Source organism: Manacus vitellinus, unplaced genomic scaffold, assembly GCF_001715985.3.
Source record: "Manacus vitellinus isolate BGI_N305 unplaced genomic scaffold, ASM171598v3 scaffold_20_pilon, whole genome shotgun sequence".
Taxonomy (NCBI): domain Eukaryota; kingdom Metazoa; phylum Chordata; class Aves; order Passeriformes; family Pipridae; genus Manacus; species Manacus vitellinus.
The window spans coordinates 14886293-14910290 of record NW_021939471.1 but is presented as its reverse complement, the minus strand read 5'-3'; the positions used below and the strand labels follow the sequence as shown (position 1 = coordinate 14910290).

The 23998-nt window shown below is 36.4% G+C and overlaps 1 protein-coding gene across 1 annotated transcript in view; it reads left to right on the top strand.

Annotated features, from left to right (window-relative positions):
• The first annotated feature begins 3169 nt into the window (after positions 1-3169).
• RAPGEF4 (Rap guanine nucleotide exchange factor 4) overlaps positions 3170-23998 on the top strand; it is a 129907-nt gene continuing 109078 nt past the window's right edge. Inside the window, exon 1 of the mRNA XM_029959556.1 lies at positions 3170-3304. The gene's annotated coding sequence lies outside the window, so the exon portion shown is untranslated. The remainder of the gene's footprint in view (positions 3305-23998) is intronic.

Sequence of the window (23998 nt, the reverse complement as noted above, 5' to 3'; positions counted from 1 at the left end):
AAAGCACTTCTTAGATAGTTTCCTTTCATGTATATCCTTGGTTTCTCATTATCAAAGGAAATTTTTGCTGAGGACAAACTGAACTGTGTCAAAGTAATAATAAGCAAACTTCTCAAAATGCCAGCTTTTGCAAATCTCTAATTAAACATGGAGATGGTATGGTGTCCTAGAGGGACAGGTGCAAAGGTGAGATAAAGATGCAAAGTATGGGAAAATGATGAAATTAAAAATAAACTAGCTACATCAACTCCCTTATAAACTCAAAGTGTTGAATAAACTAAAATTGCAAAGAAATGTCCTTAGTCCCTTTGAGCCTGGAATCTTGTAATTTTTTCCCTATTTTCTTAATTTCTCTTTCAGACACCATGATTTTATTTACACACAGTACAAAAATTCTGGTTGCCAGGTTGAAAAACAGAAGGTGTCACAAGTCAGGGAGGAGCATGTGGGGATGACCCTTGTGATGGTGGGGGAGGGAATAAGGTAGAGCCTTGTTTCTGATTTTCATCCATTCCGTAGAATCATCTTACGAATTCAGTAATGTTTTAGATTGAGGAGGGATGACAGGGAGGTTTAACAAATCTTTCACTGCATGTGTCTCACTTGGCAGTAACAGTCAGTGCAACTGAATACACAAACAGCCTCTGAACGCTACCATTTTATAGTGTCTTCAGAGGACACCAATGGAAACAATCTCACCTTTTTTAAGTCTCTAATACTGCCTTTTAAATAGCTGTTTGAATGTTAGCTGGTTACCAGCAGCTAGAACCCCCTGCTGCTTCTGGGATTGCAGAGGGGAATGGCAAACTGAGTTTTGAGCTGCCAGCAATCCTCCTGAAGTCTACACTGAACAGCGGGAGATTCTTGAGTGCAAGGTTAACAGGTGTAATAGAAAGCACACCTGATTCCCCAGGAGGCTGGAGATGTATGAATAAGGGGCAGCGAGAAAATGGGGCTCTGAAGTCTTGAAGAAGACATAAGGTCCTTCGCCCTAGCTAGATATGAAACTGCATCTCTATGGAGAACAGTGATGGCTGGGGAAAAAACCTGAAAGAACTTCATAGAAGCTTGGACTTTCATTTAATGAATGTAGATAGACCATTCCAGCCTCTTGACCTAACACCCCACAGTGTTAATTTATTTCTCCAGCTGAATGGCTGCCTCATCAGAGTTGTAAACAGTCAAAAAAAGATGAAGTGTTCCAAATGAGTTCTATTTTTTTGGAAGGAGGGGGAGGGAGTGAGAAAACAGTTGGAAAATGTAAACGCTGTTTATGATCCACCTAATGGAAAAGTTTCTTTTATGCCAGGCTGTTTGGTTGTCCTGCCCTTAAGAGAATTCTTTTATCTGAGCTTTCTAAATAGAGTTGAGAAGAATGTATTGGACATTTGGAGATCAAATTTTGTGTGAGCAGTAGGCACATTTTCTTTGTAGCTCTTTTGAGTGCAGTTGTGAGCGTGGTAGCATGCATATAGTGTTTCATCCTGGAAAGGTGAGCTTGTTAAGGCAGAACTTCAGTGTATAACCTATAGTCTGTTTGCAGAGACCTCTATTTAGCTGCCTGGGTGCTCATTCCCAAATATTCTTTCTGTTAACAAAACCTGTTCTTATTTGCCTTCCTTGAAAATTTATTTCTGACAGTTGTTAAGTTCTTCCTAGATCTTTTCTAAGATGTAAATGATTTTGTTCTCCTGAACATATAATTTTGTATGGTAACATCTGTGTAAGAGCAATTTGCTGTGGTTCAGGGAACTGGACTATTATGGGCTTTTGTCTTTGTATTGCAATTATAAAGCTACTAACTTGATCTTAATAACATTTGCTTATTACAACATATTAGATGCATGAAAGGAAAACAGTGCAATTTTAAACACAGCAAATGATGCTGAAATATGCTCATGTGTCTCTCTTGGATTATCTACCAAAAGGATAACAAAAGTTTCTATTTTGATTTTTCTAGGCATTGCATGAATTCTATATTTTGGAATTAAACTAAATTTCTCAGGTTGTATCAAGTAAAGTTAGCATGTATTTTTATGTATTTATGTGTATTTGTGTGCACATGATTTCCTTTGTCAAGTGCAGTTTTTATGATTTTAATTTCTTAATACTGTTACTATTTTTGAAAATTACTTAACAGACAGTCAATTAAGACCCATCTTAGAAAAAGACATATGTAAGTGTTCAGCTTCAAGCTTGTGCTCAGGAGCATTAGCAACTTGTAAGCCTAGAATAGAACATGTGTCTAAAAATTTTGATTCAGCAAGTTCTTTAGTTGCTAGTAGTCTTAATTTTTTGTCTGCAGTAGCTCATAATTTTTATTGGAACCATTACAGAAGAGTTCCTGGCCAAGAGAGATTCATTTAGACACCTTTCAATCACATGAATGATATATGCTCATATAGACTCTTTTGAAGTGGACTTTACTGCTTGTTTGGGACCCTTCTGAATACTCTATACCTGGATAGAGGTTATTTGGACTTAAATAGTTTCCTTGAAATCCCTGATTTATGTGACAATAATAATTTTTTTGATCTGGTACTTAATTGGCAAATATCCATTAGCAACTGAGAAATTTACTGGCATTTTCAACAGAAGGGCCGAGAGAGTTGGTTAAACTGTTCAACTGCATTGCTCACAGACCTTGTACAACAAGGAAACGAATTATAAATATAAGAGGATATTGTAACTGAAAAGTATGTTTACTGAGGAAACATAACAGGCAAATTTTCTTTTTGATGAGGGTAGCCTATGTAGGACAGAAATTTATATTCCAAGATTGTGTTTCTGACTCTAGTTACCTTCTCATCACCTCTGAGATTTCTAAAGATCTCATCATCACAGCAGCGTTGAGACGTCGATGAACGGAGGTCGTACTTTCTTCCAAACGTGAAGGTGACTCTTGTGTTCTCAGCTTTGCAGAGGGAAATGTCTAATTCAGCTGATGGATATAGAGAACAGAAATCCTGCTTGTTTCCACATTAATGTTTCCCATGTTGTTAATCAGCATATGATTTTTTTTTGTTGGCGCTTTAATTAATTTTCTTTTAAAGCAGATTGATGAAGAATCTTAAGGCAGTGCTATTAGAAAATGTGACACAAAGACTCTTAAAACATCTCAGATTATTTGATGTCTTTTTTTTTTTTTTGTTTAAAGGATGCTGTGACAATATGCACTCTGGGAATAGGAACTGCTTTTGGAGAGTCCATTCTGGATAACACTCCTCGCCATGCTACCATCATTACCAGAGAATATAGTGAGCTCCTTCGAATTGAGCAGAAGGACTTCAAAGCACTTTGGGAGGTAAATTCAGATTTATTTGCAGTTAATGCAGAAAAAAATAACATAAAAGGTTAAGTATTTGTAATGAAGTAAAAGCACATTTATACCATGAGTAAAGTATAATTCTTTTAAATTAGTTTGGAAAAAAAGTTTTTACTTCTCTTTAGTGCTTAATATTCTGCATGATTGCATATTCCTGTATTTCTTGTAGGCCTCTTCTAATGAAATAACTTATGTGAAATTTCTGGTAGAATTTATTTGTATATGGCAGGTGTTGCTTTCTTAGCCTTAAACTTGCTTTTATTGCCAACATTTATGAGGAGAGTCTATCCTTAATATACTCTGAAATTTTAAATTATTCTCCTTTACTCTTGTCTCATCACCAGCTGTAAGGGGTTTAGAATTTGCAGATGGATCAAGATCACTTAAAAATTAACTTACTGATTACATGTGAATTCCTTTAAAACTTTCCTTTGTGGAGAACATAGTGCTGAGGTTCTTCATTCTATAATCTGCATGTACTTTGGTACCCACTCAGAGAAGACTTCATTAACGTGTTACTGTGGAAAGTTACTGAACTTGAGTCTGTCTGCATTTTTGTGAGCATTACATTTGGTTTGAAAAGTGTTCTGGTTCCTTTTGGCCTGGCCTACACTATTGCCAGTTTGTAGTGCCAGCTTGTTTTAAATGGTGACTGTACAAGTGTAGGTGTTGTGTAGAGCTGTCAGATGGTGTGACAGTGTCCTAAACTTGCAGGTCTAGGGACACTAACTATATTTAAGAAATGGATGCTGGTTGTAGCATTTTAGTTCAGCTTCTCTCCTGAGGGCAGACAGATGGATTTTTTTTTGCTTTCTTTTCTTGAGAAAGAGCAGTATTATACTGCAAATAATTGTCCTAAAGCAGTACTAAAGTCAGTATCAGAAAAAAAATCAAATCTGCAACTAAATACTAATAGAGGAAACAGCACTTCCATCACCTGTCTGCAAATATGTTACCTGGAGCACGATTGATGGTGTAGCATGACCAAGTGTGAAGGACCTCTGAGTGAATGAAGCATGTTTCCGTTAATGCTCTAATTAGATATCATTCTTTGAATTGCATAGCCATGATTTGTACTGGGTTTTTTTGCAAGTTCTACGGTTAAAATAAAATGCTGGTAAGGTCTTGTAGCAAATTTGAAGAATTTGACGAGGCAATATTTTTCTGCAGTTCATAATCTTTCTTCTCTACAGCAACTGCATTATAGTTTTAGGCCTTGGCATTAAAAGATTAAATATACCAGTGGTCTCCTCAGTTTTAACATATGCAGCACTTGCCAGTGGTCAGAAATTTGTTAATGAAGAGAGTGCTTTACAAGATAATGATGGAGGAGAATAAATCCAATTGTAGGTTTCCCCAGTAGCATTTTTTTTTTAAATCACTTTTAATTGGTATAAGCACAGTCATTTCTCTTACGTATATGAATTTCCTGCTTAGCATTCAGAGACTGTTGTTTTCCTATCAGGATTATTGGGGGAGTGGAGGTTAAGTTCCCTTCTTAAAATTTTTGAAGTTGTTTTAAAACAAAAATACCAACATAATTTGCTCTTTAATCATCAGTACAGTGTTGTTTCTAGCAATTTTGCTGATTTTGGTGAGTGTTTTTATGATAGATGCTTTTGGGAAAGGTCCTGTGTGTTGGAAGTATTGAGAGTGATCATAAAAAGCTTTAGCACACATCTTGTATGTTACAGCTTTTATGAAATTGTGCAGTAGAACATGTCACAAATGCTGCAGGTGTCAGTCACAGACCACAGTTTAGATTTGTGGTGCTTCTTTGCCTTTTGTGCCGTTTTACAGGGAACTTTTGATATATTTTGGTGTGCTTTCTTTCAAGGAGGCTATCCCTGTGCTCTCGGTAGAAAATTATGTCATGAAATACAGCTTTGCTGACTAGTCTGAGGTAGAATTAAGTTTTTCATTTTTTCAAGGCAGTATTTATTTCCTTACAATCTGCTAATCCCAGAGACTGCATAAATTGCAGATAAACAGAAAATGTTTAAAATAGACAGAAAATTATTTAAGAAAATTCCCCCAAAATATGCTAGCAATAGTAACAGTAGCATATTATTATTAATGTTATTGTTACCTGAAGAAAAGTAAATACTTTTCTAAAGGGAGACTTTTTTTATGTTATGGATGCTGCTTTGTTCTCTCTGCCTTATCCTAAGTTTCATCTTTACTGTGACAGTCTATACGGGGAAATTGTTATTGATACAATGACATACCATTCAGATTTGTTTTAATTTGGTTTTAATGAAAACACACACAAAGTCAAGAATAGATAATAGATATTTAATATCAGTGGTACCATGGAAAAATGGGAAAAGGCAACAATGTCAGTGTCATTACAACCCAGATATGGTATAAACTAAAATCTACTGCATGCAAATTTCAACTCTCCAGATAATGAAAATTCAATTCATGAGAGAAGTTGTTTATCCAGAAAATATATTGTTGAATAATTCCAAAGCAATGTAATACTGTATTATAAGAACAACCTAAATAAATTGTGAGGTTGGAATTCTTAAAATGGTTACAGATTTATGTATGTAGGATTTTTATGATTACTAACAAAAGGGAAAAAATACATGTTATACGTGATTTTTTCATTTGTTTGTGTGTTTTTCCCCAGGAAATTTACTTTTGTGGAAATTTACTTTTTTCACTCTTTTGAGGCAACGAACAAATTATAACTCTGTTGACCAGTTAAAGTTTTTTGACCTACAGAGCATGGAAATGCCAATACTGCGATTTTTAATATTCTTTCTTATTTTTAAGTTGTGAATGTAATTTTGGAACATGAACCAGCATTCCTTGATTCAGTATTGACATTTATGTATTGTGCAGCTAATCTGAAATGCTAGGGCTAAGAGCTATGAACTATCTTCCTTTATAGTAAAAAGGTTTTAGTACTGAAACCTACTGATAGTATTCACATTTGCAACACATATTTTTCTACCTCAAATCTATGCAGTTCTTTGAAAGACAAATAAATATTCTTTTATATTGATTATAAAACTTTTAGTATATGCTGAAACTAGATTTTAAGCGAGAGAAAGGTATAATAACTATTTTAATTATTTCTAAGTTTAGAAAGAATTTTCAGAATCTCTGAAACTTCAAAATGTGAATTTGCAGACCACCTGAGTTTTGTTTAAATTGAAAAGTAGCTTATCCTGTATTAGCTGTATTTCTCTAAGAAACTATTGTATTGGCAGAATGAATCACAGATCAGATGTGGTTTATTGACATATTTAATACACAATATACAGCAAAGTTACTTTCTTAGAGTACTATTGCAATTGAGTCTATATGTGAAAAAGAGAGATAGCTACTACTAAACCGACTTTTTTCTTTTTTTTATCAGTATTCTTCTATCAGTTTTGTAAATTTAAATACTCTTTGAGGAAAAGGGAGGCTATTCTTTATAAAAAATATAGTAAGATGTCTTCTGTAATACACAGAGCACCATATTCAATCAGTCCTTTAAGTACAGAAAGATTTCCTATGACCTTCAATTCTAACAGTCAGGGAATGCTGGTCAAAACCAATGATACTGTCCTGAGAACAATAATTAGCAGTTAAAAGGGCAGTCTTGTCTCTAGTGGCCGTGGCTGTTGCAGTAGCATCCTGTTTGGGCACATTGTTGAGCTTCTACACTTACTCATCCTTGGAGACTTGTCTGTCAACAGCTGTTACAGCAGATTAGAGGTGACGAAATCTCTGGTTAGATTCTCACACAGCTTAACGCTGTTCTCTGATGAAGAAGCTTTAGGAGGTTGTGGGAGTCACTGGGATGTGCCTTTGTGCATCAGTTGTCCCTGGCTTTGGTCTCTGAAGACCACTGACAAACACAAAAAAAGTTACTGGTTACTGTAGACTTCCAAGGTACTCTGTGAATCTGTAGGAAAAGGTACTATTTGTGTTGATAAATACTTGCTTTCCTTCTTTAGCATGGATAAGTGTGGTTGTGGCGCTAGCTACCTTGCCCAAAAATCTGTTCCAAAACACAAAGGAAAATACATCCAAAAATAAACATGAAAGCAGAAGGCTATACATGAGGAGCTCTGGTCATGCACATCCTGTTGGGCCACTGGCTTGCTCCACCCCTAATAGCTGGCTTCTTTTAAACAGAGTAGGAGTGAATTCATTTGAGCAGTGTGATCATTACAAAGTTCTCCATAGTTCATCCTCAACCTTTGTCCTTTCATGCAGTTGCAAACTGATTCAAACCCAGACAGGAAGGGAGTGAATCTGCTGAGAGGTGACTTATTTTTAGAGGTCTTTCCTACCGCAGCGTATTACTCAGCCTTCCTTGGATAACACACAAATAACCAATTTCCTTTTGTGTGGAATAAGATTATGTTAGAAGTTACTGAACATGCCTTGAGAAACATTTCAGCTTAAGTAAATGAAGAACAACTACTACTTCGGTATGCAGTAACTTTGGACAGAGGGAGACTTGGCCCCTGTAAGGTCAGAATGAATATTTAATTTTTTTTTTAATTCATATTCAGTGGCACTTACACATCTTGTAGTCTGATAACTGTAGTGTAACTTCTTGCTTTTGCCCATCTAATGTTCATTCTGTAGCCCTCAGCAGACTTCACTGCTCCGTAATGATAGCTTTGGGAGAAGCAGCTTTCTTACCAACTTTGTTTTTTGAGCGTTGTGAATGTTAGTTTTTAATGAGCTAGTTCAAAAACAGATCTGTCAGAATAGAAGAAATTTTACATGCTGTTTCAATGGGATGCTGTGTAGGAAATAAATGTATGAAAGGGCGTGCTGTAGCACTGCTCACTGAGGTTTCTGAATAAGGCTTAAGTTCATCAGAATTGAGACCACAGCTCTCAATGCATTTGCATGGAAGTTTGTTGCTTTAAGGTATATCTAATCACACCTTCATATCAAGGTATAATATAATCTTATGCCTCATTTTATTTGCTGGGATTACGGCAATAGGAATTACGAAGGCACTGTAAAAATACATTAATTAATATAAACATGTAAGGATTTTCATTTGGTCTATCCATTTGGCCAAATTTAAGTACATTGTTTATCAAAGGATGTTATCTTGTGGTGTTTTGCTGTGTAAAGCAGTAGTAGCATTTCAGAGAGGTAACCTTTTCCTTGCCTTAAACTGTTGGAAAATATATGTTGCTTTGTTACTTGAGAATGTTCTTGCTTCTTTCTCTAAGAGACTCCTAAATGCTTAAACATGTGTAAGTAGTATTAGAAATCTCATGTAAATGTCAGTACTTTCTAATACACCTTTTCACCAATGAGTATTCCATACTAGAAATTCCGGTTCATTTGAGTGAGAGATTAAATTTGAACTGAGAAATGAAATATTGAAAGAGAGGAATCAAAGAAAAAAATCAGATTCATGTCCAGCCCTTTAACCATCAGCTTGATTTATGGTATACCACTCTGCCCGTTTATTGCCCAGTAATCAATTGCAGAAGTCTCTGCTCTGATTTACTGATTTCCCATAGGCAAACAGAGTAGAGGCATGAAACTACAGTTAATAAAATACAGAATATTTAGCTTTGCAGGATGGGTGATCATGTGATTTAAAATAGTGAAGTGCTTGGAGACCCACAAAAATATAAAAAGGTGGTCATGGAACACTCAGCTGTCTTTACCCGCTTCATGTCACGCTCTCCATTGACTGCTCAAACGATTCCGTGATGATTTGTCTCTCTAATGGTGCTTTATTGTAAAAGCGATCAAACTGTGGTAGCCTGCATTTTCAGTGTAGCTGGAATACTGTGTTCACCAACATCCCAAATAGCCACCTTGGCAGAATAAGGAAGAATTATTCCATGTTATAAGACACAAAATACAACACAGAAGGAAGACATGGAAGGACCCAAGTGTGTGGAATGTGTTGCTTTATGCTGTCTGCAAACCTTCAGTTGATAACTAGTTCAAATTTGTATGCAAAGGAACAGAGATAGTGTGAGAGACATTGAAAAACGAAGTGATGATAGGCAAGAAGGAGATTTTTTTCATACAGGAACACATGGAAGGAGGAAGAATATACACCCCCCCCGCCTAGCTTTAGAATATGACAGTAAACACAGAACTGGCAAGATGTGAGCAAAGCTTTGAAAATAGCTAACATCCCTCCTTCATACCTTCTGTGTTAATACTGATAAAGCATGCAAGTGAGTAGCAGGGAAAGATTCCGAAATTGTTATTATACCAAGAAGTGACAGATAGCACTCCCAGTTTTGCTGGTGTGAATTGACCATGTTTCAAGGGAATACAACACAACTGCTTTGATACACATGGAACTAAATGGGGGCAGAGTCTGGCCTTTAGTGCTGCTGTTATATTGGTTTTGACCATTTTTGTAATATGGTTTTAGGTTTTTCCCTCTTGTTTTGCTTTGTCAAACATTTCTAATTTTAACAAGTGATACTCTGTCTAGTAGAGGAGATTTTAAACAAGTATGAAACAGCATTTTATCCTCAGTAGCCAAAAATACATCAGAACGAACCATGTCTGTCAGCATAGCAACACAGTGACTGCTGCTTTCATGCAGGTGTATTAGTCACATCATATTGTAAGAATGGATGCAGATTTTGTGAACACTGTTTATGACAGCGTTATCTTCTAAAGTAATCTTCCTGGCCACTGGCAGTGGAGAAACTTATGTAGGAACTAGATTTTTCACTTCAATAATGCAGCTTTTCTCTTGATGTGATATGTACTGATGAAAGTGTGTAAGTGTTTTGATCGAGTCTTGCTATGAAATGTTCTTTGCTAAGTAATGGCATTGTGACTGAAAAGTTCATAATCAATAATCAATAATCAATATCAATATCAATATCATAATCATAATCAATAATTATTCACTCTGTTTCAGATAATTTACTATGACATTATTTGTGATATTCAATATTGCCAATGAGGCAGACTTCTTGCAGAAGATCCAGTTAGTTTTAATTCTGTGAGTTTCCCTTTCTTTGTTGTTATCCTTATTTTAAGGTGACAAACAGTGGCACTTCAGACACCCCTTAAGCCACTGAAAATACTGAAAAATAACAAGCTGAGTGGAAAGGCCTTATCCTTCCTCATGTCTCTCTTCAGCAAACTTTCCTGGTGCAGTTCTTGTGTGTCATCCCTACAATCGATTTGCGTCTCAGTCTCCCAATTTATTCTGAATTTTAGTAGCAAAATTTTATGACTCTGTCACTGATCACTGTGTGAGGTGGAATAAGGCTGTGTAGATGTGATTTCTCTTAAGCCCTCCTACCATGTCATTGCTTTTAGGTGCAATTCTGAATCACTGTAATAATGACCATCAGATTGAAACCCCTGTTGAATCCTTTTATACCAGATAAAATATACAAAAATATATTGTCATTCCCATTTACAGCCCTTGTAAATGTTTATATGTTTATTAGCACTTCAAAAGGTCTTAAATTATATTGCAGAAAGCTTGACTTTTTTGAGGTTTCTTCTTTGATTAAAAAGGAATAGAAACATCCAGAAAGCGTGTCAGTCTGCCTGTTAAGTAATGCCTGTATGGTTTTCTCATATTTTATCATGGTTAGGGGTAAAGTTGAAAAATATGAATTCATCTGATTTTCACAAAAATAAATTATTTTGATTAATTTTTAAAATATTTAAATTACAGAAGAACATCTGACAAACTGAAATGTATACACTTAAAGTCTGCAGATGTTTTTCAGGCTGCAATTTTTCTTGAAAGCTTTACTGCCAAACTTGCACTTTCTATAACCAGCTTTTTTATTAGCAAAGAAAGTGCTTTTCATCCTCAGCAGATTGTATTATTAAATGTGGTATCTCTAAGCGTGATTTGCTAAATGGCAAAAACATATATTGCAAAACACAACTGGGAGCCTATGAATATTATTTCAGGATACAAACTTCTGGTCTTTCATTAGTTCATTTTTATTAGGTAAAAATGTCTTTCATAGAAGAATCATAAGATTTGAAGCTTATAAACTAGATTCTGACTTTTTTCCCCAACATACATTTTAACTATTAAATATGCATCTGATTCTCATCTGTCACAGACAGAAAAAATACATAACAGAATTATATCTTTGCAAATATGTGTGTGTATATAATCTGCTATCTGTCTAATCAGAATTATTTCTTTGCAGATATTGTGTGTGTATATGTTACTGCATTAATTTAGATTTACCTCGTCAAACTTCTATGTGAGATTGCCTGGAGCTTTAGTTCTAGCTGTATTTGTGGTTGGCAGTGTCCTTTCCTGGTTTAGAGTGGATACCAAAGTGATCGACTGCATAGGGCTTTGCTTACACTTCTCAGCTTCTGGATTTGACACAGACCATTCTTCACTGTGGGATCATATGTGAATGAGGTTATTTCAGAGATTGACCCTTTCTGATCTTCTGTCCAGTGTTATCATCTCAGTCATTCATTTCTTTTCAGATGAGTTGTGCTTTTTCTTTCTTGCACAAGAGGTTGATCTGTTATTACTGTTTGCCTCCAGGTTATTGAGAAAAATAGTAAGCCCTTAGAAGCTTCCTTTTAACACTGAGTTTTTGTTGCTTTACGGCACTTGATGTGTTGTGTGCACTATAGAGTGCATGCTTGCATTCTGCATTTGAATGGGTGCTTTCTGCATGTACTGTATAATGGGTGAAGCAAATAATGTGATACCATTTCTTAGATCAATGGATATGTTTTAATATCGACATTTTAAAAATCCATTAGCTTAAACCTGCTGGCATTAAAAAAATTTAGAGATCTTTGACAATGAGATCTGTGGCAGTGGAAGAACTTCTGCAGTTTGACACAAACTGAAAGCAAGGCTATTGTATCATAATATATATTATTACTTTTGATTCTCACAGTTTTGTGTAGTTTATAAATTTTTTAAAGTATTGTAAAAGTGTTCAGTTTGAGGTAGCAAGAAAAATGAAACCTACAAGTCCTATTTAGTGGAATGTAAATCTTCCTTCCTTATGGAAACACTCCCTTGAATGAGCATTCAGCAACTTAAAACTCTAAACAAGCCAAACCTCAGACATTATCAATTTATTAGGCATATGGATTAATAAATGGATTCAAAAAGAAAGTACTCTTTGCTTGCCTTGATAGTATGGTTCTGATAGATGTCTTTTCCTGAGCTGTAAGGTTCAATGTTAGCCCTTTCCCTTAGTCTGGTTTCTCCTCTCTCTTCGTCCATATTGAAATCAGTGAGCATTATGAGATTTCAACACAGATAGTTACTAATTGCTTTCTTCTCCTTGTATGATATGCAGCACAGACTGGTGGCAGCAGGTTTAAAGTCTCTTTAATCTTGTCCATTCTGTAATAGCTTCTGTCCACCGATGTAGCTGGTATGACGTGAGAGCAAGAGGCTGGAATCACTCAAATGATTTTGTGGCTTAGTAGTTCAGGGGTGCTTAACAAAAGGGTCAGCCCAATCCTTGTACTGAGGTAAATTGTATCAAAGCCTTACAAACTCTAGGCATCCCAGAGGTACACTTGAAAAGGAAGGTATAGAAAACTAAGAACTGAATATGGAATATTTCTCCTGTGGCAGAAAATAAGAACTACAGGACTCATTCCCTCATCTTGTCATGTGTGCTGATTATGGCCAGTCCCAGATGTCAAGAAAAGAAAGAGATTTAAAAAAAACCCAGTTGTCCATGTACTTGCTCTTGAATCAATTCTTCTTTCAATCTGAGGAGTAAAACTCCAGCAGTTATGGTTCTCAGGGTTAGTGAGTATTGCTCTAATTCCATTAGTTCAGTTAGCTACAAAATTCCTAGAAATCTGTTCACCAGCAATGTGAAAAGGCCTGCAGGCCTTCAGAAATGTTTAAATCTCAAGGGGATTTATGGAACAACTTGTTCATGGGTAATTTTTTTCATTTTGGTGAATGGTTGTGTATGTCACAAATACTCAAGAAGAGCACATAAGATGTGGTGGCCTCCTAAGGCATGTATTCCATGTACTTTTAAACTATGTAATGCATTGGATGTTCACAAAATGTGTGTTTTCATCTAGTGTTTCTGTTACAGGCTGTTGTTGAGTGCAGTGATTTAGCAGAATATGTGAATTCATACAAACAGTCTGATGTGATGCCTAAGGCTCAATTTCTTTATCCTTCATCCTATGGCTGATAAGACCATTAGTGTGTATTTCCCCTGAACTCTACCTGAAATACTTTCTTGGTTAAATCCCAAGTGGAGAAGTTAAACCTGAAACTCACAAATAAAAGTTTACACACTAGATATCTTCTGACTGAACTTCTGTTCATTTTAAATTACACTGATAAAATACTCTTCCTTCTAGATGCTGTACATAACTCTAAGCCAGGCTTGTATAACATTTGTTTGAGGGTGATAAATAATCAACATTTAAAATTAAACCTTGCCATTCTGCATTTAGTAGTTACTGATATAATTCAACTTGCTTATGTTTTAACCTCTGACCATTTTCTGAGTAATTTCTATTTAATTTTGCATTCCACAGCTATCTTGACATTTGAAAAATATCTTTTCTGGCTACCAATGCAAACCATTTTCCTGAAATATTAACCAAAGTATACAAACAAACTGTTAATTACCACAAAACCCCATCCACGTTTTCCTGAGTAGAGGTTAGTGGAATCGGATGCAATATAATAGTTTTGTTTTAGCATAATAAAAATATGCATTACAATATGATTTTTGTGTGACCTAGTCTTTGAGAAACTGAGTCCTTCAAAGAAGTCATGCTGTTCTGAAAGGACTGAGTTATAAAGGAACTTGTTTGAGTAACTTAGGCTTTTATGCTTAATTCTCTCTGGGGATAATGTTGGAGACTCTCAGTACAATTAAGGAAAGATTAAAAGCTCAGTACAGACTTATTTTCTTTTTTCTTTCTTTCTGCCAATACCCTTCAAGCCTGTATCCTCTCTAGAAGCATGAAACATTTTTCAAATGCCTTTTGTCTTTCTGCCATCATTTCTCAGGCAGTTTTCTGGTATCCGTCTCTTCCACAGATTTATTAATACAGTTTCTCTTTCTACATTTGTCACTTTTGTTCCTGCTATCGTGTAATGGAAGCTTTGTTGATCTCTGGTTGCGAGTTCATTGTGTATTTTTCCTTAGGTCTATCCGTGACATTTAGCTCTTACTAGTTAACCAGGAATCACAAAGCAGTTAGGAAATAATTCTTGCACTGTTGAATTATGCCATCACTTAGAATTTCTTAGCACATTTGCTCTGCAGAGCTAAAGGAGTGAAATGCATTAAAAGAGCAGACAATTAAGCAGAGATGTCTGAATACACTGATGGAGTAGGAGACTTGATTACTATACCCTTTTTACAAAATGTGTTACTAAAGAAGAGTTGCAGTTCAATCTGAGCATGTCACAGCTGGGGCATTTACCTGTGCTGTTGCTGTGGTATGGAAAGATTATATGCTTTGAGATAACAACAGAAGTTCACATCAAAACTCTCATCTTTACAGGTTTTTTCTGTCTGATGTATTTACACACATCTGCCCTACAGAGGGTGTTACCTCCATCTGATTTCACATACAAAAAGTACTTGGTGTAATTTTATTATAAGACAGACCTTTCCTATTTTAACAGCAGAATTTGTATTTTTCTGCCTTTTAACCTTTCTGAAGAATTACTTGGTATTTGACTTTAGAAACTGATATATGCTACCAGTCAGCTCATAAGTACTGATACTTGAGTGGATCATTGTCAGCTTTGCACACTAAAGTTATATAAAGGAGTGAGGCAGAGGAAATACTGGAAATGCTTCAAGCCCTATCTGTAGTAGGAATACATAATTTGCTACTGTAAGAATTCCCTAAGACACTGATTTTACATGGGCATCCATACTGTTAATCCAAGTATGGTTACAAAATGATAGGTGAATTACCTTTACTTGTATCCATTAACTGGACAACATCTTTGGATAAGAATTGAGTTAATCTGCATTGAATACAATGTAATAAATGGTTGTGATATCCTGAAGCAGACCATGAGGTGTATTTTCCCTAATTCATACTACTGATATGAAGTTTTTGCTTTTTAATGTGGGAGTAAACAACCTGCAAAAGAACCCAACCTTTGTGAAGCTGTTCTGTTTTAAGTAACTTCTGCAGGGAGATGGAGAGGTACTTTATATCTGCCTACTCCCCTGTGGTAGAATAGTGGCAAAGCTCACTCTCTGTAGTAGTATGTACATGAAAAATAATATCAAATGTCTAGAAAAGACTAGATTCTTGACTGTGATTGACTATTTATTCTTCCTTGTCCCCAGCTAAAGCAAAGCCTTAGCGTGTTTCTTCTGTCTTCACCAATTAACATTTCTGATGATTTTTTCTTTTAAGTATACCTTTCCTGCTAAAACTCTTCAGTCTATATATACATATCTTCATTTTCTGATAATGCTGCTGCTACATGTACAAATGAAAATTATTATTCTAATATGTTAAAGAATACAGAAGGAAAAAGCAACTCTTATTTTGAAAGTGTTAAAGTAATAATGAATGCTATCTTTATATTAGATGTGTTCTTTTTAAATGAACGTTCTTGCTTTGTGTGAGTAGAATTTGCTAGAAAAGGTGCCCTTGTGACTGTCCCCAAAATCAATTTGCTCAGCATGATGAAAATAAGTAGAAACATATATGGAAGTTTGGATACTATAAAAAGAAAATCTCTTAATGTTACTAGTTTTGTTTTCCAACTGTGCTGCATTACTGGTCATGACTGTGCTACCTTCTTCAGTGGGTCCTTTATTTTGGCATTTTTACTGCCACAGCAATGCTCATCTATTTACACTAGGCATTACTCACAAACTGCTGCATAAGAGAAGTGGGGGTAAGATACTCTTATTCTGTTAGATGCTCTGCATGGAGAGAGAACAGCAGCATGGATTAAGTATTAAAACAAGATGGTAGAGTTCCAGTAAATTGTGTTTACTCTTGTTTTAAGTGAAATCTGTCTAATTACACTAATTTCATTGCAATAATGGACAGTAGAATTTGCTGTGCTTGTGGCCAAATACTCAGCATACTGTATCTTCTGTCTTTTGCTCTGACCAATACCTGCTATTTCAGGGAAAAGTGTAGAAAAGCCTTCAAACTCTTTATGTAACAGTATACCATACTGTATAAATAAAAAAACCCCTGTCATGTGTCTTCCTCATCAGTCTTCATGTGTAGGACTATTTCTGTCCCTTGTTTTGGAACTAAAATGATGTCTTTATTAATGAGAGCTTTATTTCCACTTCTCTCATTCACTCTCTCCATCTCCCCTCTGAAGAGTCCATATTGTATGCTCTCTAAAGTTTTGTCTTTGCACATTTTAAGTATCCATGCCAAATGGCTTGTGAATGGGTGCTTCTTTTGGAGAAACATTCCACAGCCAAGTATATCACATGCTACTAACAAATTTATTCTGATTTCCCCTCCAGAATATGTTTTCAGAGTTCATTCTTTGGTTCTTTTGTGTACTGCTTTCATATCTCTTGGATGATTTCTCTCTGTCCTCAGTATTTATATCCTCCACTTTTTGCACACTGTGACCATATCTATGTTTTGTCACAATTAAAAAATATAATCACATGACTTCTTAAATTACCTAAAATGCCATTGTGCTTCGTGTGAGCTCTCTAGAACACAGAATTATGTGACCGTGCCTTTCATGTGTATCTGGAACATATCTAATCTGATGTTTACTATCAGTTTTACCTGCCAGAATTTGATAGCTGCTGACAGAAGAGTGTTTTGCCATTGTATGAAGAAAAACTGTCACTAGTTAAGCTTACACAGATATCTATACAGAGTTAGAAATTATGGCAGTGGGAGACATGCTGTATACTCCAACTGTTTTCAGGATTATTGCTTCCTAGACTTTGCTCAGTCACTAGCTCTATGCAAGTGATGTCTCCACTAAGTTTTTCCAAATGTCTCTTTTCCTCAGCATTGCTAATTCCCTAGAGACTTACGTATTATATTTATTTTTTGTTCATTTTTTTAATCTTCTCCTTCTCCAATGTTTTCATGTTATCAAATTGTTTATTCTCCCTCTGCAATTATGAATTTAAAAAAATTCTGAACCCATTGCTTTAGTATTTCTTTAAACACTACCTTTTCATGTGTTGCCATGTTTCATTATCTTTTGTTTGCAGTCATTTAACTAATTGTTAATTTTCATGACAGTGCTTCTACCCAAGGCATTTTCAGTTTTTTAAAATTAACTATGACTATTAAATGTTTTACTGATATCCAGATATGTGGCAGCTACTGCATTTCTTTCTTCTACTACTTCAGTGATTCAAAGGAAAAAACCAACCACAATGCACATAACCACATTTAAAGCCTCCAACTTTGGTTAAATGAGTTGGGAAAATTCACTCTCAAAAGAAAGAAGGAAACATGTATTAGAAAATAAGGTATTGGCAAGCATATATAATTTCAGTTATTTTTTTCTGTTACTCATGTGTTTTCATTTCTCTCCTAAGTTATCCCTAATTGTCCCAGGACAGAATTCACTCAGCATAAACTGGTGCAACCTGTATTCTATTATTCTTCAACACATCTGCTAACATTTAAATTAAAGAAAATTAAAGTTTTTATTGCCACTGCCTCACAATGACCTCTTAGCATGATCATTGTTCTGCTACATTTGCTCCTCTATCAATATATACATCATTAAATAAATAAACCCCTAATTTCTGAGTGACCTCCTGTCTCAGTGAACACTGTTGCTACTCTATATTCTGATAAAGTATTTATTTCCACATGTTGCAGATATGTTCCGGTGTTTGTGGAATGTCCCTTTGTGCTGATGTTGCAAGAAAGCGTGAGCAGGAGGGAGTGACCCCAAACTAACTTTCAACTTTACCTTTTTGCTTCACGTCACATTTTGTTTTCCAGTCAAAAATTGGCTGGCTAACTGCTTAGTAGCATCTAATCAAGTTCAGGAAGATAAAGCAGAAATATGGCAATTATACACTGTATTCTGCAGAAGCTGCAACATTCAAAGCACACGTTTGATTTCAATGACTAGTCGAAATTATTTCCAGTCTCCTGTGCAGAACTTCTGTAAATATTCAAGTGAAAGTATACTAAGCAACTTCATTCTGTCTTCAGAATGAAATTGCTCATCAAAAGTTTGATAGTTAGTGTTATGCTCCTCCTTCAGACATGGCTGAAACAAGTAACTCTTGTTTCTGTGCCCGTTCAACAAATCTGATGCTTGTTGGCCTCCCAACTGTTACTCATTTATGTTCTCACAGTGTCTGATTTCCAAAATGCAGTGATGTTAAACAACCATAGCTCATTTTTCAATAACATTCTAGTATTGTCCACCTCCTCTTTGGGCTCCTGAGTTCTTGCTAGTGCATGACTGCCTTTACCTTTTGCAGCATGCTTCTTTGAGAAAACTGTCTTGTGCAGGTCCTACTGGTTGACATTTGAGGGAGGTGCCAGGAACCTGAAACTTACAGAACCTTTTTTGCATGGAAAAGTGAAAAAAAGATGCATCAAGTATCATAAGTGCTCATAATCAAATCCAAGATTGTTTAAAACAAATAAAAATGTGAAAAGAATCCCCCACTGAGAAGAAACAGTGTACTTGGCATGTCTAGATTTACTTATTCCAAACATAGTTTCTGGTGAAGAAAGTTACTATACCTAATGAACAACTCGTGGCATTGATCTCTGGATAAGAAACCTATCCCACATTCATTGTATGAAATGTTACCTCTTTGCCTAGGGCAGCTGTCTCTGTTTGCCAAAACAATTTTTCCCTGTTCTCTTCACCCAAGTTGAATTTTGACCTTCTCTAATTTTTTTTTAAGTGTGGTCTAAAATGTGTCTTACAGTGTACTTTACACATGGGCTTTTTGAAGTGAAACATCTTTTTGTGAGACAGTTATCTGTCCATTGGACAGATGCACCATTATCAAATGAGGAAGCTAGTTCATCTGGCTGGGTTTGAAGGCTATAAAGCTAAGTTTATCTCTCTCGGTTATTAAATATACATTTAATGATAGATGCAGCATGCCAAAGATTCTTTAAGGGAAAGTAAGGAATAAAATGCTTTTCCTATTATATTGTCATGCAGTAAGATAGTTTGTAACTATCATCCTTTATTTTGTCTTCAGCCTATAGTCTGATCTGAATGGAAAAGGGACATTTCACAACACAGACACTAAAGTGCAAGCAGACATAGATGACCACTTTGAGAAAAGTAAGAAATTCAACTTAATTTTAGCACTGTTGTTCCAAGGAAAACCATGAGGTTGATTGTTAGCTATTCAAAAGGATAACATATAGGCTTGTACTTTCTGTATATTCAGCTTTATCCAGTGGTTCTTAGAACAGTGTTGTTTGGCAGGGGGATTCTGTAGCCCATGGGACAGCGTATAATCTCTTCAGTTTTGTTCTTGATCCTTGATGCTTCCATACCCATATTGTGGCATTCGTAGTTTGCAGCTAGTAGACTACCCTGATTGTGGGGATCTCTGTATTTCAGATCCCAGCTCAACTTTAATTTTGGAAAAAATGTCCCTTATCTACTTGCAGAGAGAGCCTTGAAATGTAAACTGGATACCTGCAGTTAAAGTGTTCCTACTGATTTATTTTCCCTAAGCATTATTTGTTCTTCTACTCACTAAAAACACGGTCTAAACTAAAAATTTGTGGGGAAAATGTTGTAGTGTTAGGCTGAGAAAATGGGGGTTTTGTGTGGTTTAGTTAGCCTAAGGAAGGAGTGGTATAAGGAATAGTGGCAAAAGAGCTTTTGCTGGCAGAAATCCTATTATCCCTAGGATAATTTGCTGACCGAGGTTAAAATGTAGGGTAAGCTCCGAGTTGGCCTTTGGAAAATTGTATATTCCCTTATTTTTTCCACATCATGATAGTGGGAGGAATAGGTTGTCAGTGATTAGATAAACTACCAGTGAATTCCTGTGTTCTTCCCTGTGGAAAGCCTAAAGATGTACCAGCTCTGCTATGCAGCTATTGGGATTTCTAGCTGCCGAAAGACAAGTCATATAAACCTGTCTCATGAAAATCATTAGTCTTATTGCAATTTTGATCAAGATATTTAGCTTTGCCCTTTTACTTTCTCCATGTGCAAAGTGAGAATATAGTATATATTTCTTTTCTGAAAGTGTTTTGATGATTTTTGAATGGTTGAACAAGCTTTTAACATCCAGATGTATCATATGCAACACTTTCATGAGAACACAGGCTCTCAACTAAAGAGACTGGCCTTTACCAGGCTTTCTTGTGGCCTTGGCACAAGCAGCTACATGCCCTCTCTGTGATAGGACTCCAGCTGTGGCTTAAAAATTGTGTGTGTTTGTTTGGGGTTTTTCTTGTGTACAGTTTTTACTGCGTTTTTGATGTTGGTGTATGATTCTTTAATACTTTTTTTGATGATTTCAACTCCAAAATTCTTCCTATATGTATCCATCTAATATTCGATGCTTTAAATTAATCAGTTACTTGCATAAATAAGCATTCTAATATCTTACCTGTGGTTTTGAGAACCTGCATTTTTTACCTACATGTATGTTTTTGCTTGAAATTGAAGTGGGCTTGGAAGCAAGAATAAGTTAGAAATACATTTAAAAGTCTCCTTTGTATAATTTTTTTTCCTGAGCAACACTCTCTTCACAGAACATTGTTTTGTTCATTCTTCTCCCTCCCTGTTAGCTATCTTCCCTTCTAATAAGGTTTTACTGTGTTGTTGTTTTTTCATAGAGAAGTCATGTTTAATTAAAAGTTACTTGCATGTTTTCAATTATAGATGGTAATTTGACTTTACACTCTCAATTGCCATCATTTCCTGTACATTCCAATATACAATCCATTTGCGTGTTTCAAGTATCAGTGTGTTGTTTGCACAGCTCGTGTGTAACACTTGAGGAAACCACTGGGGCTTAGGAAGGACAGATGATGCTTTTTGGTGGCAGTGACACGATGGCTATTCTTTCTTCTCCTTGCTGAATTGGTATGTGTCATGGGGGGGGTTACCCGACCCTTAGTGTGGGGAGATTTTCTCAACCCTTAGTGATTTATTTGTGTGTCAGTGCCCCAGGAAAGCTGAGACCTTTATGCCCGACCAGTCTGTCCACATCCCATAAGGAGACCCTTCACTGAACAGATTCACCGGACTTGAGGATGATTCGACTGCCCTTTTCAGGGGGGCTAAGCCAACAGTGTGGAGACCCCTCAGTGGGTCTTCCCAATGTATTGTCGAGTGCTGGCAACTGCTAGCACCTGTAAAGGACTCACTCTAGCAGTTTATGGAATAACACTCTTTATTAATACAAATTGTGTCAGGTTAATAAGGTTTGAGGGTTGTCCGTGATAGCATCTGACTGCAAAAATGTGTTTAAAGCAATCTATTGTACTATAAAGCAAGCACACTCTAATCCTAAAAGCAGCATTTAACATGTGTAAAGTATAATTCTTACCCAGTAGGGGTCCCTATGGGGGTAAAGACAGGTTCAGCCCATTAACTGATACCAGCAGTTTTGGTGGTTTTCCTCAATTTCCCCCCTATTCTCAACTTACTTTTATACTATCTCTTTAGGTTTAGGTGGAGCTTGAGTGACCTTAGTCATAAGTTATATTATCTCTGATTGATGTAAAACTCTCTTGCTTTGCTTCACTTGCTCATTGGGGTGGTCATATCTTGGCATCTGAGGAGAGGGATTTCGACATAGTTGTTGGCTCAGCTGCAGGACACCTTCATCCGTCTTCCTTTTTTAACAGGTACTACACAGTCTTATGAACTACAAAGTGCCACCATGGACCCCTCCCTGCAGATACTTCTAGGAAGGGAGGCTGCAGTGTCTCCACTCCATCCTCCATCTCCTGTAGCAGGTGCATATCTCTGTGTAGGGAATATTTGTGGACCATGTCAACTGTGTTCCATCCAGAGAGATGCAGCTGCATTTTACCCTATAGTTCTTAGTCTCCTCTAATTTTTAACCCTATCCATCTCCACATGATATGGAACCGACTTTTTTGAGAGAAGTGGAAAATATGTTATCAAACCAACATGTTGTTTCAGTAGATAACTGGGAGTTAAGCAAGTGGACCAGCAGTAATGTTACATTCATACTTTTGCTTGACATAAATCAATGCTGATTGGTGTGGATTCCCAGCTTCATGGCCTGATGTAGTGTAGCAGAGAAAATACATATTAACACATCCCAATTGATATATGTCAGAATTCCATTACAGATAAATCTGTTGTAATTTTTAGCTGCTGGAGATAAGGTGAGAGGAGTTTTTTTGTTGCACCATGTATTAAAACCAGAGCTTGTTTGGTCTACTGAAATAAATTCTATGTTCAGTCCAAGTGGAACATAGTCTATATGGTTCTGCTCACCCATGTTTAGAAGAGATGAACTCAAACAGGGATAGATGCAGAGAAGGACTATGGTGATAAGGGAGATGGACAGTCTATTTTATACGATAATACTAAACCAGCATGTGTTGGTTAGTCTGTTGATAAGAAAGCTGATATGGAGTACAGTTGCTGTCTGTAAGTACACAGATCACCATTCAGGGCATATAAACTATTAAAGGACAGTGCTGCTCAGGAGCAGGTGGGTACTAATGCAGCTTGAGTGTTTGAGTGTACATTAGAAGTTTCTTTTTAACCATCAAGAGAGATGAGGTTCTAAACAAACTTTCGATGAGAGTCTGGGGATGACGTAAATGGTAGTGTTTAAAGCGGACTTGATTTTATTTTAGGAGTGATTTTCTATGTGTATCTGCAGTAGCAGTTCCAATGCTGTTTCTAAGCCAGATTTCAGTATTTTGGCTAAATACCTTTTTCCTAGTACAGGAAAGACGTACATGAAACCATGGGGTCCAAGTTTTGTTTCAGTTCTTAGTGGAAAAGTGTCCTTGCAACTGATACTGCCTTTAGAATTGACAGCACTTCTCACTTTTGTCTGCCACATATATGTCACACTCCCTTTTGTTGGTGTAAGCCTGTTGGGAAGGTCAGCATTGTTCTGTCCCCTCTGGCGTAGTGAATCTTTCATTTTTTGGTATTGTAGCATGTTTCTCCACAGAAGGTGAGGAACACTCCTAACTGCAGCATTGCTAGTGGAATAGAGCTGTTTCTTTAGGACACCGTCCTAGGCATGAAAGTTGGGAGTTTGAATCTCATTCCCCAGGGAAGACAACTGAAGGCAGAATTACTGCTCTTTGGATGAGTCCAATCCTGAGGAGGATTCAAAGCCAGATGGAAGCGCAGCACCTGCCTCCATCTTTCTTGAAATAGAGACCTTCAGTTCTTTGAATGTGTGGTAGTAGGCAGGTATCACACAGAGAGACTTCTCAAATTCAAAATCATTAAGATGCTTAGCATTTACAAGTTACTGTCTGAAGACCACGAGGGCGTGAAGTAGAAGGTGCCTCAGCTCCTCAGTGTTTCCCTTTAGCCGGGTGCTGTCAGCTTGGGGATGCTTTGAAATGTTTTTTTCAGGTACCTTTCCTCACAAGATTCTCTGTCTCTGGATGCCTTTCTTCAGTCCTATGTTTCATTCCTTATCAACAACACACAAAGAGAGGAGAAAAGCTGGGGAGGCTTGAAGGAGTCACGTGGAATTCCACACCTGGATCTAAAACTGCCTCTGTAACAATTCTGTGCTAATGAGCATGCTTAGGTCT